This window comes from Protopterus annectens, chromosome 5.part0 (genome assembly GCF_019279795.1).
Source record: "Protopterus annectens isolate FY-2018-M chromosome 5.part0, PAN1.0, whole genome shotgun sequence".
Lineage (NCBI taxonomy): Eukaryota > Metazoa > Chordata > Ceratodontiformes > Protopteridae > Protopterus > Protopterus annectens.
Window position 1 is genome coordinate 438175452 of NC_056735.1, and position 19887 is coordinate 438195338.

Below are 19887 nucleotides of genomic sequence, written 5' to 3' on the forward strand. Positions count from 1 at the left end.
CTGTAAGTCCAAACATTGACTGAACTTGTGTTATTAGGCCCTTGTACATGGCCTGCATTAATTCTACAATTTTTCTGAAACTTCAGACCATCACAGGGCTGCCCAAATCAGATTTCTTGGGATCTTATCATATGCTTTCTCCATGTCTATGAATACCCAGTAATAATCTTTCCTCCTCTCTAGTTTCTTGTCAACTATCTGTCTCACTGCAAACATTGGTTTGGTTGTGCTAATTCCTGATCTGAATCTGTGCTGGTCATCTCCCATACTCTGTCAGTCACCCTTTCCAGAACTGTCATGCAGTGGGACAGGAGTCTGACACTTCAATACTGTCCACAGTTGTGAATGGAAATAGGTGGAGTTGAAGAAGAATGGCAGTACCTCAAAACAGCATGTATGAGAACAATGGAGCAGCTGTGCAGCCAAGCCATGTATGGAAATTAGGTGCAAAAGAAAATGATAGCTGAGGAATGTAGAAGTCCAGGAAGTCATCAAAACAAAGAAGGAGTGTAGGAAAAAGTGGGAAACAGAACAGCTGCACCAGGCTAAGAAGGAATACTGCCTGTCTAACAAATAGGCTAACAGAGAAATTGCAAGAAAGAAGAACAAGGCATCAAAAGCAGTCTCCCAGCTTCAGGAAAGTGACTCAGTAGCTGGTACAAACCAACGCTATCAGGATGCTAGCAACATCCTGCTCACATCAAAGGCAGATGGAGGGAATACTTCCAACAGCTTCTGAATGAAGAAAAACCAACAGAAGCTATACAGCTGCAAACATAGCTTACGGTGAAAGAAGAACTAACCCTAGAAAAAGTAAGAGGAGTACAAAGGAAAATTAAGTCAGGGAAAGCAGCATGCTCATATGAGGTCACCACAGATATTATCAAGATATTGTGTGAGTTAGAGCAGAAATAGCTGATGAGGGCAATCATAGCAGTATATAGAGAGAAAGGCATATCTTAGAGGACTGGAGAATTAGCATACTAGTGTCAGTGTACTAGAACAAAGAAAAGTGCAACAAGCTTTTATTAATTATCTCCGATAGCTGTTGAGCTCTCATCTCAATTTACTGCCTAACAGTGACTAATGCTTGCCACCAAAGAACAGCAACAGCCGCTGAAACAACTTTAACAGCTGTTAGGTATAATGCACTGCCTAGTATACACTACAAAAGGAATCCGTATATTAGTTGAAGGATGTTTAAAGACAGCTGTCACTTTTGAAGCATTGTAACTTTAACACTAAATGACTGTTTCAGGTAATTTACTGACTCGTTGTAAAATTCCATTTGTTTAGCAAAACCTAAAAAATTCTTGATATTTAATAGTTTTTTTTTCAAAATGACAGTGTATACTAGCTAACAAAAGTATTCTAACAGTTATGTAATGGAAAAATCTATGAATGGCATCAGCTTAGTTGTATAATTTATAAGTGAGATCACTGCTGTTAAGATTTTGTCTTTGCACCGTGGCTTAGTGACAATGTAAAGTCTGGGATATAAGCAGCAATTTTTAGGTGATTTTGTAGAATATTTAACCTTTTTTAAAACAGGAAAAGCAACATTTTTTGTAATTAGTTCTGTTTATATTAGGAGCTATTAATCCCCAAAATATCTGCTTTTTATAAGACAGACAGTATAGGAGCAAATGGGGGTGGGGTTGAATGTCCAATTTACAAATGGAATTAAAAAAAAAAAACGCCTGGCAGACTCCCTTATAATGTTATAATGATAATAGCTGTCTAGCTGTGCTATCACAATAATATACTGAGAGTTATGCAAATATACTGGTGAGGTTCAATATACTAAATTAACAGATTTTTCTACATGGCTGATATGGGAGAAAGTTTTCCTGTATGGCTGGTGTTGATGTGGGAAGGAAATTTCTTGCACACAAGAAAAATAATAGGTCATTCAAAAAGCCAGTTGACACCCATGTTTTTCTTCTGATTTTTATTTTTTTAATGCCTTTGGCTTTATTGGCTTAAATTCAGTTGATGTTTATTTGCTGATTTTGGTAAATTACAGTTGCAGCTAGTATTAGCAGGAAAGTAACAGCAAGAGGTTATTTATTCTTGTTAGAAAAATGCATACACATAACTCAAATTGATTGCTAAAGAGAGATGGAGGATGGATGTCTGAATACACTTTCTGCCACTGATCATAACATATTTTAACAAATACTGATGTGTGCAGTTTTGAATAGTAGACTGAATATAAGAATGCAATTAGCAGACTGACTTTAAATTATTACAGCACATATGACATAGTGGTATAGTCTATGTTTTGCAGTAATCATAGGGGTTAATAATTCTGGCTTCAAAATCTAAGTACTTTGACTCAAAAGATGAATATCTTCCTCATCATTTCACTGAAGACATTTTGTTACTTAAGCAACATCTGTCTGTTATGAAATGTAATTACTCAGTGAAATTATAAGTAATTGATCACATAATGAAAGGTAATACATTGCTAAGACATGGCTCACATTGCCATCACAAATAAAGATCAAACAGCAGAATGTCTTTAGTAAGAAATAACTGATCGTCTGCAGTAAAATGGCATGCTGGAAAACAGGAGTTGTAGGTGAAGAGCAAAGTACTCAATAAAAATGGATGAGTAGTAAAATCCTTCGCAGATGGTGTGATTAGTCAAATTAATAAAGTTATGATGGGGAAGACAGATGATGCAAATATAATGACCTTAGAAAACATGTCTGTCTAATATGATTCTGAGAGAAAGAACAAAACTAGATGGCTATATTTCCATCAGAGAAGAAAACTTTTGCAAGAAATTGAGCATTGCCTTTTCTGTTAATCCGTAGACCCAAAGATTATGTCTTGCTTGAGAAACTGTATTTATAAATTTTATTTTTATTTGCATCAGCCCAACCATTTCCAAAAATAACCATCACTTATCCGTCTTGTTACTTTGCAATGACTGCTAAACATGACAATATCCAGTGATTTTCAACACTTAATTTTTGAATAGCAAAATTTAATTCAGTTCATTCAAAAATTCATTGTCCTTTTTCAGTGATTTAGATGCAGGTAGTATGCAAAATCCCCCACATGCATATACAAACACACACACAAGTATGCAAACCTAAGCATAAACTGCAAAAATATAATAAAACATGATTAAATCATTCTAAGCTACAGGATGTCTAACACAGGCTTTCCCCTTTTTCTTATGAATTAATTTGATCCTGGTAGATGTCAAATGTCTACTTTACAAAGATAACCACAAGCAGTGCCAATATTTTGTCATGTAGTCATTAAGATAGTCATTACAAAAACACAAAGTTGTTTGTGGCAACTTCTATGTATCTGTGTCATAGAACTGAAAGTATTCTTGTCTTTATGAAGCACTTTCATGCAATATTGTTTGTATTATGGGGTACTATTGCATGCAGTTCCAGTGATGAGAGCTCATTTAGCACTTACATATCAGCTGTTTGAATAGAATGGGAGGCTGAGTGCCCTCTGGCTACATCTGCTGCCCATTCTTTATCTCTCTTTTCCCAGGATAAAATAGTTTGTATGTCTGGCAGCCCATCAGCTGTAGTCTGGGACTGTTATACAATAGAAAGATTTTACAAGCTAACATAACAGTTTCCCAGTGGTTTCTGGAATGGAGGCATACTAACGCATCTACAGTGGCATCGTTGCTTCTAAGTTAGGCCATTCAAAGTCCTCAGGAAGTTCAAGCAGGCAGACTCTAAGCTCAAGCAAAATGCTTATTCAACAAACAGATGCAGCTCAGGAGACCACTGTGACATATATTATATAAAACTTTTAATAATGCAACAGCAAACCTTCAAGCTTTTGCACAAAAGCTTCATCAGGCTTCTAAAAACAGAGGCATAAATCACAATCAATGGCATTACATAGTAAAAGATCTCTATCTCATGAGTCATAAAATCCTGTCAAAATGGCATTCACATTCTCTCAAAGAGTGCATTTTTAAAACAAGTTTTATGCTACAATGATTTAATACAAGTGGCTGATTAGCTCTAAAGATATTTTTCCACCTGTATTCAACATTTTCAGTTCTTCTCCGTAAATCCACCCCTTTTATTACTATAAAGTACTTGTAGTACAGCAAATTTAAAATGATGCCTCTCCCTCACTTCTTCCACATGTTTAAAAAAAGGATCTGTAGTTATTTGTCATTTTATATCTGAAACATGCCCCCCCCCGTATGTTATTTTAACTTCCAATTCATATTACCAACATAGAAACAATAAAATAATGTGAATATAAAAATATAAATCACATTCTTAGAACAATTTGCTTAAACTTTTAGATGGAAATTCTTTCCATCACTGGGTGTAGAAATATGTTATTCCTATAGATATAATTACAAAAGTGATACTTTTGACAAGGTACTGTTCCCTTTTTTCCACTCTTACATTGTGTCTCAATTTTATTATTATTTTTATAACATATCTTTGTATTTTTATTTTTTTTTCCTTTACTATATGTAAATCTAGGAAGTTCTTAAACATTAGTTTTGGACCTTCTTTGCTCATTAGGATATATTAATTTCTCCTAGTTATATTTTGTACAGCTCGAGGGTGTTTATCTTAATGTAGAATAAACCTGGCATTATTGCTATTACTTTCTTTCTAGACCCATTTCTAGTTTCATAATATTCAGTGGAAAACATATTTTGCTATCCCCTTTTCATTGAAGTATAACCAACTACATTCTTAATTTACTTTAATTTATTGGTATTACAACCTCTTCTCATAAAATCAGAACCCAGTCCTTAGTCTAACTTAGCAATGTGCTAATATATAGAAAATATATGTCAGTGAGAGGGACCTGGATAACGTTTTGCAATTACTCCTTACCCTTAACTTTTAGACAATCCTCTTTTAAAGTTTTTCTGTTTGACTAACTTCCAGCACATTATTTAAATCTGTTTGAGCATGACTTTCATTTAAAACATTAAATTAAGTGCCTCTAGCAAATTGCACAAAACTGTAGTTTATTTGTAGATTTATTGCTCAGACTTTTTTTCCTTGCAATCATAACTTTTCTTCAGCATGAAACCATTTAATTTGCTGTTTTACTCTTCAAGTATATGTGTTTGTGAAAAGCAGGTTTATTATTTATTTATTTGTTGCATTGATTTGTAGCTTTAATTTTTGTACATTTTGTATATGTGTGACAGAATCTGGGACTCAGATACATGCAAACTGTGGTAAGCCTCCTGTTGGTATAGCTCATAGAGATATGTCACAGGGAGGAAATTATTAGTTAATTGATTAGCACCTATGAGGTGTGGAATACTGCACATCTTACAGCCTACACACATCCTTGCATTCCAGAGCATTTTCTGAAAAATCAACTTAAAAAGCACAATATAATCAAGGCTTTTCTGTTACAGGACATCCCAGATTAACAAACTCAGTGTCATTTTATTAATAAAGCTATGCCCTTTCTAATACTGCCTATTATAAACTGATAAGTCACTTAGTTAAAAAGTCAGACACATGAAAAGTCTGGAGATCAGAAGGAGCTATGGGTGTTAACTGGAAGTACACAAAAAGGTGCTATAGGCTTGAATGAATTAACTAGGAGGAAATTCATGACCTATACCACTGCTGTTATAAAAACTACCTGTAGAAATGGACAGGTACTGTGTAGAAAGAGAAATAGTCTTGCAATTGCAGAAATGACTGGCATGACAGTTCTAGGACAAGCACACACCTAGACAGTGAAAACTCTAGTTTGGCTAGGTTTTTCTTGTAGTTTTTTGCTAACTGGTTTGTCTGTGTGACCTTTTTACTCTTTAATCTGGATGTTAGTTGAGATATTGGTTACGAACCTCAGCTGGGTTTAAAGAACCAGTGTTTCTAAAGTATAGGCAAACAGTCCACTCATGCTGTGCTGGTGATATCATAAGAAGGCCAAAATATGCATGTCCACAGCTACTGAGGTTTGGCTTTATTGGCCTGAATGCATATAAAAATAAACCCACATAAACCAGTGATATAAGTTATATGTGTGCCATATGTGGGAGTTGTGGGCACTACCCAGGTGGCCTGCAGAAACATTGTATATTATGCCCTGTGAATTCCAGATGACTCGACACTTTATAGAGTAGAACCCCATAGGGTAGACATGCCTTCTTTCTTTCTCCCCAGGTGAGGTCTTTATTGCAATGTGGCTGCAGTCTATGACCCCAGTACCTTAGGAAATTGGGCAATGTTGGCGCTTTCATGATATCAAGGAATGGAACTAGCAGAGTACCCTTGAGGCATGTTTTCTCAAAAATCAGAAACATCTTGGTATCACAGGGACAGGTACACTATTCTTCCCACTGGCTTACATATATGGGTGACACATCTTGACCAGCTCCTGCTTGGTACCTTTACCCAAACTGTAGCAGTCCATATTTTCAGTGTTATGGGGGTATGATATATTAAGCCTGGATAAATGACATGCTGCTGCCAAGGGTGATGATGTGCAAGAATGTGACAAATGCCAGTGTGTCCATCCTCTTGCATACACTGATTTACTAGTGTGATGGCTACCCCATACATGATTTTGCAGACCATCTCCTGTAGCTCAAGAATTTTACTGTTTATTGTGGTCATTAACTCTGGAGCTTGCATCTCTTGGTATGGTGCCCTCATTTTAATAATGTTGCTCATTATGAGGTCATTAGGCTGCCTTTTGCATATTGTGTAGGGTGTAGAATTTCTCATGTTTCCATATTCGGTATCAGTGAGTCTTTGACTTGCCCCAAAACTTGCACATGGAATATTTTGAAAGAGAGAGTGTGTGTGTGTGTGTGTGTGTGTGTGTGTGTGTGTGTGTGTGTGTGTGTGTGTGTGTGTGTGTGTGTGTGTGTGTGTGTGTGTGTGCATGTTTGTGTGAGTGTGTGCATGTGTGTGTGCAAGAGTGCATGCATTTATGCATGCACATGTGATATGTGTGTGTGTGTGTGTGTGTGTGTGTGTGTGTGTGTGTGTGTGTGTGTGTGTGTGTGTGTGTGTGTGTGTGTGTTCATTTGTAAAAGCTGGAGTGACTGGGTTTCAGCACAGTAACTGAGCCTCTTGTCATTTTTGAGGCATACAGCCATGAAAGATCAAACTATATTTGATCTCCTCATTTCTTGAAAGAAGTAATTGTTCCACAAATATTTGGTTAAAGGAAGTAAGCTTTCATCAGAGGATAAATAAGACTTATTGGCATTATAGATTCATATCCCAACATATCCCTTAGCTCTGGAAAAAACTTCCACTACCTGTCAATGTGAGTAGCACCCTTGCCAACTTCAAGGTAAACCTAGACAATTGGATGGGCAGTCTCATATCCCCATGCCCACCCCAGTCTATCTTGTCTTGCCACCCCTTAAGTCTAGAGGAAACATTTGATTATATAGCCACGGTGGTGCAGTGATAGCATTGTCACCTCACAGCAAGAGGTTTTCCCGTTCAATTCTCGGCTGGAGCACCTTCTCTGTGGAGTTTGCATGTCCTCCCCGTGATCGAGTCATGTTCAAAAGACATGCATGAATGAGTGTGCCTTCGTTGAAGGTTGGGCATAGGGCTGGCACCTCTGCACTGTAAAAATCGACTGCCAATAATTAGCAGACCGGAGTTCCACTGTGGCAACCTCTAACCGGGAAAGGCCAAAAAGAAGAACAAAGAAGAACAACATATTTTTTGGCTAGGCTTGTAATTTTCTGGTCCAATGTACTTATAATTTCAGTAATTATGTCTATTCCCATTAGCCTCTGCTGTCCCCTTCTTTCCTCTAATGAATACTGTCTTTTGTATTATGCGGCCAAAGTTCTAGAGTTTTAGTTTTACTATCAAGCCTTCAGTGAACTGTCTGGGTTTATTTCCTTAGGTACTGATGGATTTCTTCTTGCAGTGCATGGATTTCTCAAAAATGTAATCAGTAAAGGAGAAGGTAATATTTTATTGGAATTCCCTTGCTTTCACTCTTATTATTTGATTTTGGTGCTTCTGTCCTGTCTTAAACCAGCTTTTATGTCTGCTAATTTGAGTCTCCATATTGTTGGATTCTATCTTGCAACAACACCAAGTTCAAATTTATTTAGGTGTTTTTTTTTTAACAAAGCACTGTACAGAATAAAAAGGAAAACAGTAAAAAGACATAGAACACAAAAAAAAAAAAAAAAAAAAAAAACATCGGTGCATTATTATTATTATACACAACACATACAACATCTTCAGCATTACTTTGCTATCTGTAACAAGTGCAATTGTTCAACAACGCTGGTGATCTTTAGCAGTTACTATTTTTGGAATTGGGATATAATTTGAGATTTTCCAATACAATGTTTTCTGTCCTTTTTTGCAAATATGCTGGCAAATTCCAAGCAGCAGTTACAATGTACATTACCTTTATACTAAAGCACAGTTACACACACACTTACATTAGACATGAATACTATCATTTTAAGTGGAGGGCTAGGGAGAAAAGCTCTACATATTACATGAAAATAAAACAGCAGAGCATAGCACATATTATCATTTGATATGGATTGTCATTTATGCAACCACAATATGCAATAACAGAGTTGTAAAAGTTGTGATTTATACAAATAAAATAAAATAGACTTTTAAAGTAACCTAAGAAATAGTAAGCATATCTAGTGAGAAAACTAAGCTTAATTTGTTTAAATTACAACAGGTGAAGAGAGAGATGTAAACGAGGATGAGATAAGTAGGGAAATACCTGACTTTAAAAAGATAACAGTGAGAGAGGCAATGGTTAGTTGAGAAAATGATTATTAGTACGTTAACAGTGAGAAAACTAAGCTTAATTTGTTTAAATTACAACAGGTGAAGAGAGAGATGTAAACGAGGATGAGATAAGTAGGGAAATACCTGACTTTAAAAAGATAACAGTGAGAGAGGCAATGGTTAGTTGAGAAAATGATTATTAGTATGTTAACATAGTGTGAGAGATGAAAATTCAAACAGAACATTGGTTAGTAAAGAAAGGAATATATGTATAGAAGAGAAGTGAAAGTATGTGCATAAAGTATGTAGAGAAAGAGAGATTCATAGCTTGAAGTATTTGGAGGACAGACAATAAGTCAGAAAAATTATTATAGCTGGAGGAAGTGAAATAAGAGGATGTTGATAAATTGAGCGATGAGAGGTAAAACTGCGGTTAGAAAATGAAGGTGGGATGAAAGAGAAAATTGGATTATAGGATGAGACAAACATAATGTGGAGCCTCAGGAGTTAGGAATATTTTTAAAGACATTTTGAACATGTGGAGTTTGAGTGATGAGCTGATTGTTATAAGGGGCAAGTTAAAACTTTTTGCTACAGGAACTATCCTGCAGATTTTGTTTTTCTTTCTTGTGTATGATAAGGAGTTTTGCTTGTAACATTGGCTTTCACTAATCCTAAAAAGCAAATCAAGGACAGGATCACAAACTCATGGATATCTTTTATAGTGGAGAACATACAACAAAAATGTTTCTGTCATGCACACACACACTTTCAGTGATACTGCATTATATAACTTTTTGTCTTGTGATGCATGTGACAAGATATACTGTAAGTAGTGTTAATCCTAAAAGTTACTCTGCACAGCTCTTGTTCTTAGGGAACATTTTCACAATGATTTTGCCCAGTTCATGCAGGTCCCTGGATATTTGTCTTTGGAACACACTCTCAAGCAAGAGGAATGGAATGTGATCTGTTCCATAGGTAGTGGCTGTCACATATTTCAAGAGGACACTACTCGCTATCACTTTCCAGTGAGCGCCTTCATTTGGTTTTCATGCCTGCACCATACCTTTCTCCTATGACACACCTTTTAGTAATTACAACACAAACTGCAGGTGTAATATCACAATCTAAAATGATTCCCAAAGGCTCCACAGTCACTGGGCTACATGACCAACCTCCCCCATCCTAGCAAGGAGCAGTAGGACATTCATCGGGATCTAAGCAAAGACACAATATCCTCATTTAAAGGACAGTTACCTGGAAGAAGTTGGAACTTAAAGTTGTAGGGATGGAAGGTCAATTCAAGACAGATTTCAGTTGCAATTTTTCTTATGGTAAGGCCACTGCAGAAGGGAATGGCTAGTAATAAATATGAACTTTCTACTTAACAAATTGCACTTTAAGATTATGAGGGCCCATTTTTTTACAAGGGATTCTCTCTTTCTATATGTAAATAATATTCTGTAGCATTGGTGAGTTTTCCACTGCTGTAACAGATAGCATCCTCATCCACATCAGTTTTCTGAGATAGTCTACTGCTGTCGGAAGCATCTGTGTGCATTAAGAATCACTTGAAAGCCTGGAACATTTAATTTTTCCTCTGAACACTGCATATCTTTAAGTTGCCTGAAGATTTCTTCTGTTTCAGCTGTCCACTTACCATTCAAAAGATCCATGCCCTTTGTAGGATCAGTCAGAATGCAAACAATGGTGGCAAAATTAGGAATTACTTCATGACAAAAGGCAGCCAGATGTAAAAAAAGCCTAACTTGTTTCTTAGTGCATGGCACATGGCAGTGTTGCACTTCTTCAATTTTCTCAGTCAATTGTTTCACTATTTGTCAGCCTACTACAAGTTAATCTACATTCATATTTAGCTTTAAAGGACTTTACAAGATGTCTTATTTGTTTGTTCAAGCTGAAAAATGTGTGCTTCCAATTCTGAGATCGTTCCTTCTTGCTCTTAGACAGCAATTTCTTCCTCTTATTATATAACCTGTTTATGGTGGATGTCTACCAGGCAGGCTTGTTTTTTTCTTGAGGATCTTGTTTTGGTCCTATCAGGAATGGCTGAATCAGTACAATTGTATACATGTTAATACATTGCATTGGTGTATATCCCAATATAGATGTCCTTGCCGGCAGTGGGGACAGGAGCTTTGAAGTTATTAATGCCTTCTTGTAAGAGGCCGTTGTTGGCTTTGCAGAAGTTTTTATAGCCTAATTTCTCTTGAGGGCGGGGGGGGGGGGGGTCTGATGCTATTGTAACTTTGAAAGAGACTAATTTATAATCAGACTTCACCATTTGTGAACACATAACTTCAAACTTGTGGTGGTGCACAGTTCTACCATGTTGGTGTGTGCCAAGTCTAGAAAGCTTGGGCCTCTTCTGGGGCTGCCAGCTATCTGCTTCAAGGCATTTTAGTTAACAAAATCCAGCATTTGTACACATATAATTTACCCGATCTATGGATGGGTAGTTAAAGTCACCCATAACCAGGGTGTTTGGCTGTATTTTGAGCAACTCAAGTAGCTCTAAGTAGGCAGTATGGATATCTTGGTTCATGGAGGGTGATCTACAGCTGGAGCAAACTTGAAGAAGAGTCTTTCCTATAGTTATTTGCACATGGAGTAATTCTAGGGAATCATCCTGTTTAACCAATCTGGAGGTGTATTTATTTTTGATTAATACTGATACTCCTCCTTCCTTAGTTTTCATGTGTTCATTTTGTAGTCTGAATGTGTGGAGAGCATTATATCCCAGTATGGCCGGGGTGCTTTCCATGGTCTTGAACCAGGTCTCTGTGACTGCCCAGTTGTCTGCATATTCCAAGGTGAGGTGTGCTTCCAGTGAGTGCAGTTTCAGATTTTGACTCCTAGAGATTAGCAGCATAACCATGAGGTTGTTTTTTGAAGACATTTTTACATTGGGAATTTTGTTTTTGTGACATTGCCTTAAAGAGGCACTATGGGGTAGACAAGAACCATAGCTAGTAGCCAAAAGCCAGAGGTGACAGGTGGAGACCATCTCTGGCAAAACATCATGGCTTATCAACCATATCATCCCAGGCTGACAGGTACTGGATCCCCTTAGAATGACACAAGAAAATAAGCCAATATTTGAAGTCAGTCAGGCTTCTAGTGAGAACCTTTGCATATGTAGGTTTAGGTGTTGTACTTGTGGATGATGCAGGAGGAGAAGTGTGTGAGCTTACAACCTGCTTAGTATTTGATATACTGATTTGTGAGCAAGAGAGCCTAGATTCTGGGGTCTTAATATAGATGCATCTCTCACATATTGAAGTTGTGTGAATTAGGAGAAGTGGGTTGTCAGTGTACATGAGGCAATTGCTACATTGCCTTAGGTTGCCCATGTCAATAATGTTGGCTAGAGAAATGGTGGTCAATTGTCCATTTGTGATGCTAGGTGAAGTACTGCAGTCAGTAACAGAGAGGGGACTAGAAGGACCAGGTATGGCTAAGGGAAGGGAAAAAGTTCTATACTGAGAGGGGCTTAATAGGTAGGACTTGGAGGAACCTCAGAGGAGTTCAAGCAGTTGACTAAGGGAAAATTATCTATCTGAGAGTTTGTATCTATAACCACTAATGGTATCCTCTACTACGCAGTAATGCGCAGTTATGCTGGTGGTGCACACCACGGAACTCAAGCAAATGTGGGCAACATGTAGCAATGAAATTAAACTGATTTCAAAACTGCAACCAATAGTAGTGTTGTCCTACTCAGGCCTCTCCCCAACTGTACCTCTAGTTTGTTCCTAAGCAAAACTCCCTCTTCTTTCTTTTATGCAGTCTTTTCTCATATACTACAATCAGATTAACATTTATCTTGCATCTCTTCTTCTACATCTCTCAGTCTCTACATTATCTGTCTATACTGCTTATACCTCTCTACCCTCAATCTCTATACATCCATACAAAAATAAATCAGTATTTTTTTTCTTACTGCCATTCCTTACCATACCTATTCTACACTGTTAAACTCTTTACCAAATAAATACAGCCCCATTCATATCAATATTCCCCTATACCTACCTATCAATCCTATTATCAATAACTATACATACCTATAAATCCTATCATCTTAAATTACTTTACTCCACCCATTAATCTCCACTACCTTTAATTGCATCCCACAACACTTGTCTTACTACACACTATCACCTATCAGTGCAGCTTTCTAAATCTCAACTTTGCCACAACTTCATCTTCTATCATTATCATTTCTCACTATACTCACACTCTAAACCAGATGTCACAAGTCTCTCTCCTACTGTTAATTACCTATACCTACAACACAATATTTAAACCAGAATACCACAGCACCTTTCTCTAATATCTTCTTCAGCCTACTCAACATTAATTTCATTAGCACCTTGAAATACAAACAAGCAGCCATTATCCATAACCATGTCTAAACTCTAGCCAAATATAAGTAGGTCTTAAATAGCTACATTGCTAACTGGGCAAAAAAAACTGGGATATTCGCACGGTGATACAGCGGTAGCATTGTTGCCTCACAGCAAGAGGTTTTCCTGTTAGATTCATGGCTGTAGTGCCTTCTGTGTGGAGTTTGCATGTCCTCCCCACAGTCGAGTGGCCTACAAAAGACATGCGTGAATGGGCATGCCTTCGCTGAAGGTTGGGCATCAGGCTGGCAACTCGGCACCATAAAAAAATCTACTGCCAATCATTAGCCGACCAGAGTTCCACTGTAGCGACCCCTAACTGGGAAAAGCCAAAAAAGACAAACAACAACATCCCATGTACCACTCATTTAACCCAAGTCCCCACAGATCTAGCCACCACACAATCTGAAACAGCAACAGATTAACTCTACATTGATCTAGGACTTAAAACATAACATAATAACCTAATAGGTGCCTGTAACAAAACCACACAAGCCCATGCCTGTATAGCTTATAACACCCTTGATCTCTTCATAGCCATAGTAACCTGGTTAAAGCTAATTACCAAATATACAGAAATATTTCCACCAGATTATAATACACTTAGACTAGATAGAACAAACAAAAACGCAGGTAGAATTACTGTTGTCTGCAGAAATATTTTTGATCTTACCACTTAATCATCTTACTCCTCCAAATGAATACTCACAAATCTCTAGTCATCATATGTCTACACATAACACCTGGTAACAACATTTCCATCTTGAAGAGATTCACTCCTTGATCTCAACAGACATAAGACTGGAAACCACCTTGCTAGGACTTGTTAACATAGACAGGCAAAAGATAGTCCTAGAACACCCACAAATTCATTTCAGCTATTCAGCTTCTCTCAATTGTTCAAGACTCCAACTAAAATTAATAATGCCACATTTAAAGAATCCATCCTAGACTAGGTTCTAACTTTAACCACAAACAATGTTGCCATGAGTGGCACCCAACCTGATAGGCTGAGTGACCACCAGCTACATAATCAGATACCCCAAACAGCCCCACAAAGTTCATTACTGTACTACAGTCAAAAACCTCAGTACATTTAATAAGGACACTTTTATTCTCTGTGTGCTCCAGATCAACTGCCCCCCACTTAAAACTCGTCCACTTGAAGAAGCAATGGACACATTTAATACAATATTTCTTTGACTTAGTAAGGAATATTTTACAATACTAAAATTAATACTGAAAACAGAACAGACATCTAGGAACAAAGTCCAGGCTATAAACCAAGTTACTCTTCCTGTCCTAACTTACAGTTTTTGGAGTGGCTGACCTCCCTAAAGGTGTTGGTTTGGTTGGACAGGAAAACAAGAAGGATGCTTCATGCTTATGAAATGATTTATAAAAATCATTGTATACCAAAACTATATATTCCTCATTCTGAAGGAGGTATGGGCCTCCTCAAAATTGATTACATGTATAGATCTGCAGTTGTAGGACTGCATACATATCTGTTGACCTCAAACAGCTTTAAAACATGAGGAGGCAGAAGCATGTCAGTGTCAAGTAAGAAAATAAATCAAATCAAAATTAGGTAAAAACCAGGCAGCAACTGAACTTGCAAAAAAAAAAGACTATAAGGTGAAGGATCAAATGACAAGGCAAGAAATGTGGAAAATGCATAAAAATAGTTGCAAGTACAGAAAACTCTTGGAACAACCTCATGTTTATCAGGATCAAACAGAATGATGGTTAAGGAGAAATAAATTTAAACCAAAAGATGGAAGGTTAATATTGCCGGCCCAAGACAGTGGACTATATACACATTGGTTTACAAACTCAATTGAACATGCTGGAGAAGCAGATAAATGTAAGTTTTGTAAACCAGAATTGGAAACAGTCACACATTTTGTTGCTGGGTGTGATATACTAATGGCAGAAGGACTGTCTATTGAAAGTCATAATAATGTGGCAAGACTGTTGCATTGGGGATTGTTCAAACATTATAATATTGAAGTAGATGAAAAACATTGGAAACATCAGCCACGAAGCATTATACAAAATGATGAAATTTATATCACATGGGATCACCCGCTACCAACAGTTCAAAAAATAGATGCAAAACAATCAGATATAGTAGTCCATGGAAAGAAGACAAAAGTAGCATTGATCATTGAAATTGCTACACCCAGTGACTACAGTGTCTTATGTACACCAAGATACAAACTCATAAAATATCAGGATTTGCAGGTAGAAATGAGAGCAATGTGAAAAAAGGATACCCAGACAGTTCCAATAGTAGTAGGAGCAACAGGTCTTATAAAAAGGAATTTACAGTTGTACTTAGATATGTTACCAATACATGTAACTCTGTATGTATTGCAAAAGGAGTCAATACTGGGCATATTGTGAGTGCTGCTAAGAGCACTTTTGGCTAACACCAAAGACTGAAACAATACTAATTTCATGAACTTTAATCATACTTTGACTTAGGAATGGGGTCCATTCCCATCATGGTTAGAAACCCTAAAGACTTGGATATCTTTTTTAGATGCCCCAAACAGCCCTGCAGGGTTCATTACTGTACCATGGTCAGAAACCTCAGTAAATTTAATAAGGGCACTTTTATTCCCAGTCTGATCCAAATCAACTCTGCCCCACTTAAATCTTCCACTTGATGAAGCAATAGACACATTTAATATAATATTTCCAAATATTCTGGCATAGCATGCATCATTAAGAACCAAAAGAATTAAAAATAAGCCAGCCTCTTGGTTAACTAAAAATCAAAGCAGCTCAATCAGCTTATAGATAAAGCCTGAAAGTTGTGGCTAGAAACCAAGTCTCAAACATCCTTGCAGAAATATAGGCAACTTAGGAACAATTGATAATCAAAGCTTATTATAGTAACACCCAAAAGTCATCATCAAACTATTCCAAAAACTTCTACAGATCAATACAGTCATTGCTTAGTACTGGAAAATTAACTCAGACTAGCTTATCCCCAACCAATAACTTCCCAAAACATTGCTTTGCAGTTTAACTCACATTTTATCAATTCCATAGCATCCCTCCTACAAAATAAAATCACTACAAATCCAGCCATCTTAGTCTAATCATTGAAGCCACTGCAACCTTTCACACTCATTCCAGTGCCAACATCTACAGTTAAAAAATACCTACTCACCCTCAAGAAAATAACTACTGTCCCTGACCAGTTTCTATATGAATACCTGAGACTCACTATAGATTGCCTTGCATATCATGTCTTTATTCTAATAAACTGCTTTATCTAAGAAAAAATATGTCTCCACCTTATGAAAAAAATGCTGTATAATATCCTTCTATAAAGGCGGCTCATCAATTGAGCTCACAAACTATAGACCAATCACCATTCTCACACCTTTATCTAAAATTTTGCATGTATGTATTCACTCTCAACTTACTACATGTATTACTTTTCATAACTTCCTCTCTCCTTTGCAGCATAGTTTCAGACCCAATCACAATATAACTACTGCCCTTCTAAGTTTCACAGATATAACAAATCACAACAGACATTCAGGTCTTCTAACCTCTGCCCTATTTTTGGATCTATCCAAGGCATTCGACACAGTAAATCATTAACGTTTTCTAACTAAAATGTCTTCATATAAGCTGTCTCCCTCCTCATTTGTCTGGTTTTTAGTTACCTCACTAATAGGTACCAAACAGTTAAATGGTGAAATGATCTCCCCTCTTTCCTTCCAATATCTGCTGGAGTCCCACAAGGCTAGATCCTTGCACTACTATTGTTTAACTTATTTATCAACAACTTAACACAGCAGCCAAAGAGGCTACCATAGTACAGTGCAGTACGCTCATGACTTCATTCTAATATATGCTGCTAGGACACTACTCATGCTCCAAAGGCTCACCTAGAAATCATTTTCCTTCACAGAAATTTGGCTCAACAAGTTAAAACTCCTCGTGAATCCAAAATAAATAAATAAATAAATAATAAAAGAAAGAAAAACTAAACTACTACTGTTCAGTCTTAACTCTGTCTCCTCCCAAAAAACTATATTTAAGTCATCAAATAAGAACAGCATAGAACTGGCATCCCATATCGAAGTACGAGATGTGATTATAGGTGACCACCTGAAATTTGATTTCCATCTTAAGCAAGCCATAAAGGAAATACACCAAAAGCTAGGCTGCCTCTGTAGAGTAAAATGCTACCATACTGACTTTGCTAGACAAAACATGGCCACATCTTTTCTATTCTCCACTCTATTATTTTCTTTTCCTATTCTAACCAATCTAAACTCCTCTCTTTCAACCAAACTGGAACAATGCTACATTAAAGTAGCCAAATTCACAATCAACCAATAATATGGATCATATAACTGCCTTTCTCTAAACAACTAAGGTGGTACCAACTAAATAATTCTCTATTGTACTAACAATTAATTGTAACATGCAAACTACTGCACAACCTTGAAAAATCCCCATCTCATTTGTCCATCACTCAACGTTACACTACTAAGAGACTTCTATTATCCACTGACAGGTCATTACTCCCCGTAACTAAACCTGACAAAAATGTAGAATACTCACTAAATTTACACTGTATTGCTAATAGGTGAAAAACCATCCCATTCCGCTTAAGCAGAGTCTGCAACTTTAATATCCTTAAATGCCAACTGAAGCAACACCGGATAGATAAATGGCTCTGCACCTGCACCATCCCTGGTTAATCCCATATTAATATAGCTATATGCAATTTGTGTCATACTTCTCCTCTGCATAAATCTTAATGTGCTATTATCACAACTATACCCTTCTATATCATCTCTTCTCCTTCATCTTCTTTGTGCCTTCTCCCCCTCCTTCCTTTCTTTGTTTTTTTTTTTATCTTATCTTTTCTTATCTTATCTTCCTATGTCTTTTACTTTGAACAAGTCTTTATAGTAATAAATATATTTACATAAAACCTTACAATCTATGCATACCGATGACATTGCACTGCAAATACTTCCCTATATTCTATAAAAGTATTCATATGCAATGCATGCAACTGTTATTCTTTCTTGAAACCATTTGTCAATGATTTAACTGATGTCAAGTATGTCTGACTAATAGAACTGTTGCTCATAATGGAACCGTCTGTAAATAATGAAACAATGCAAAATTATGTCCATGATGTGTGTCGCCTCACAGTTAGACATTGCCCATTCGATTCTCAGTTAGAGCGTCTTCTGTGTGGCGCCATGCGTGAATGGGCGTTCCTTTGTTGAAGGCTGTGCGTTAGGCCCAGCAAGCCAGCATGAAAACTCTACTTCTAATCATTAGCGGACCGGACCTCCGCTGTGGCGACCCCTAACCGGGAAAAGCCGAAAGACACAAAGACATGCGTGCATAATAGTTTTCTCCCCAAGCCTCCATAAACAAATGTCAATCAATAAATACATAAATAAATAAAACAATTTTCTCACTGGTCATGTTTTAAATGATGTATTTATTTAAACTTGTTTTGCAGGGCAACTCTGAAAACATGCCTTTATTCCAGAATACAAACTAATGTACTCATTTCTGAGACATTAAAAATATGACTTCTCTTTTGACTTTAGGGCATGCTGTGGTGGACTTAACTTGCTTTGCAAACATTCTTACTATGGACATGTTCGTTTTCTTCCAAGAATTCAGGACAGTTATGTGATAAGTCATTTTGGTTTCCCTTTTCCTCGGTAACTCACCCTATAATATACTTCACTTACTCTTTCTATATTTTCCAAAAGTCATTGCTACTTTGCAAGGAACCTGATTTTTTCAGTATTTACAATGCAAACTGACATTTCCATAGTAAGAATGTTTGCAAAGCAAGTTAAGTTCAGAAACAAAAAATCCATTTTACAAGACAAAAAACAATACTACTGTAATTTACAGACAGTAAATCAAAATAACCCTCAGAAGTTTTGGGCAGGTTTAAATAATGTACTACATCCTGGACAAACTTCAACCCCAATCCCTGCTGCTACTATTGATAAAACCCCCGAAGATGTTTTTGACAGTTTTACCAGATTCTTTACTGAGAAAATTCAAGGCCTAGCTAGCCAACTACCTCCTAGCTCCCCTAGTCCTGAAAGTGGCACCCCTAGAAACCTACTTGCATTCAGCTTCCAACCAGTCGCCCCTTCACTTATCCGTACCTTGATCAAAAAATTAAAACCCACTACACTTTCTGCTGATCAACTCCCTGCCGAGTACCTACAAAAATCAGCTGATGCTATTGCTTACCCCGTCTCAAATCTAATCAATCGAACCATAGTAGAAGCTAAAATTCCCACCATCTGGAAAATATCCTATGTAATCCCACTTCACAAAGGAGGCAGCTCTACTGAATTCTCCAATTATAGGCCAATAGCTATACTCTCTTCACTTGCAGAGATTATGGAAAAATGTTTTCATAGACAACTCATGCACCACCTAATCCAGAATCACCTTATGGCAGACACTCAGCATAGCTTCTGTCCTCATCACAGCACTACTTCAGCCCTCCTAGCCTTTACCAACACCATAAACCACAATCACGACAATAATTATATATCCTCAGTCCTCTTCTTGGATCTTTCCAAGGCATTCGATATGGTTGATCACCAACTTTTAATCCACACACTGCAAACATTCTGTCTAGATACTAGAGCCCTTCGATGGTTTCAATCCTACCTGAATGGTTGACAGCAGGC